The sequence below is a fragment of the Carassius carassius genome, chromosome 40 (genome assembly GCF_963082965.1).
Source record: "Carassius carassius chromosome 40, fCarCar2.1, whole genome shotgun sequence".
In the NCBI taxonomy this organism is placed as follows: domain Eukaryota; kingdom Metazoa; phylum Chordata; class Actinopteri; order Cypriniformes; family Cyprinidae; genus Carassius; species Carassius carassius.
The window spans coordinates 19511914-19514074 of NC_081794.1; positions in this window are offsets into that span (position 1 = coordinate 19511914).

The window sequence follows — 2161 nt, forward strand, 5'->3', positions numbered from 1 at the left end:
TGTTTGGCCCAGTTTCTTTTTGCTATTACAGTTACACCCCACTTAATTTACTGTGGCTCATCGTTTTCCACCTATTCCCTAAGTCTTCACAGGAAATGACCTCAGCTCTTGCACAAGCTAAACAATTTGCATATTTTAGTCAATTTAAAATGGGTACTTCTTGCCCTTTAACTTTTTCTTTAGCTAAATTATTCAGAAAATGTGTGCAATTGAAGTGCAATCACTGAAAAAAAAAAACAGTTAAAAAAAGTGCTTGGGTATTTACATGTTTTATATAATTGTATAAAATGTAAAATTTATAATTCATGCTTGTAATAATTAGTTATAATTGGGTCCAGGTTCAACAGAAGGCAAGGCTTCCTACAATTAAAGATTTATCAAACAAAATGAGGAAGTGTCCCAGTGGATTACTTGCAGGCAATTAAAACTCAAAAAGCAGTGAGTAGTCTGACATCAGGCAGCAATGCAAGAGGAATTTAAATAAAATGTTTATTGTACATTGTACATATAGTCACATTTAGAAGTGGAGCTGACAGCTTGTCTCTCCCCAGAAAGTGCAGTAAATATTAATTTATACAAATATGTATTTGTGCTTTTCCACTGTTTTCATTAAGTTGATTACAAATGTGCTTACATTTTTGGTCTTTGCTGGTCAGTCACTGCTTAGATCAGCAACTTAAACAGCATATTAAGCACTGTGCAAACCCAAAATGCACTGTTTTTCTATGTAACTTAAAGTAAAAAAGAGATAATCTACAATTTACAAGAAGTAAAAGGGTTTATGATAATGTTGTACTAGGTATTTATGATTCAAAACAATGGCAGCATCCGGATTATTATTTACGGATTGGTTGGAGGTTATTTTAAGAAGTACATATAAACAATAATTGGATTCCAGTTTATAATATAATTTAATAATAATAATAATAATAATTAATAATAATATATATAAGTGATCTTGTTTGTTAAACATATAACCTGATTTTTCTGTTATACTGTATAGATATGATTGTGAATTTTGTTCTGTATGGTAATGCATCAGAAAAATTGTCTTTGTTTATTTTGCCATCCATTCAATTTACACGATTAATGTCTTGCCTGTTTTAATGTGGTAGTTTTCGTCCCAAGTCACCCTTCATACTGAATAATAAATCGAATCCCTCGTGGGTTCACAATTCTCAGTTCTGTTCTCTTGGGATGATATACTAAAGGACATATTTAAATGTCTTGAGTGGGAGTGTTACAAGAAGCCTTCACTGCTTGTATTTGCATGAGCAAGCAGAGAACTTTTTGGACAGGAACAACATAGCGTTTGGCATGCAACCCTGAAACAATTTTTATTCTGCAGCATTGTGGGAGGATCCTATTTGAATGCATCTTGTGTAATGTTTGATCTGACAGGCAACATGCTGATGTGCATGGATATGAAGTCAATTAGCTTTGGCACCAACGGACTTGCAGGTGCTTGATGAAGATAGATCAGAGAAGACATGCTGTTTTTAACCACAAATAAGTTCTGGGCTTTTTTTTTAAATAGCTAGTTAACTTACCTTCTCAAAACTTTAATAGCCTACAGCCAAACGTACAATGATCTGCACACATTTTCAGCTCTGAAATATACCATGAAAACATCCATCAGTTTCAAAAGGAAATCTCTTACAATCAGATCTATGTGCCTGTTGGCAGTAAGATGTTGGAGAGCAGCAGTAAGCGGGTTTATTATGAAGACCTGCCAGTTCCGTGGGTGCTGGAACTGCAGCTTCCCCCAAAATTGCAGTATCCAGCCTCTAACAACCCACTAAAGAAATGAATGCATTTCTGCACTCGATACCACATTATTCCCTAGAGTGCTCTGGTATAATCCATATATAATGCAATGTCAAACATTTCTTATTTGCCAGGGGTAAGTGGGAGAGCATGTGAAAATACAATTTCATGCCTCAAAGGAAATAACCTCTTGGTCAAAGTGACATGACATATAAAGAAAGAGATGACAGACATGTGGCATAAATAGCCCATGGAGATTAGTAGTATGATGTGCATATGTGATAATTACATGCCACTGCGATTCAGTGTATATTTTCCAAACATGTGAGATGCTACTTTCCAAGTCTGTTCCCTCCAATCACCACTGAATCATCACTGACAGGCTCTTCTCCTA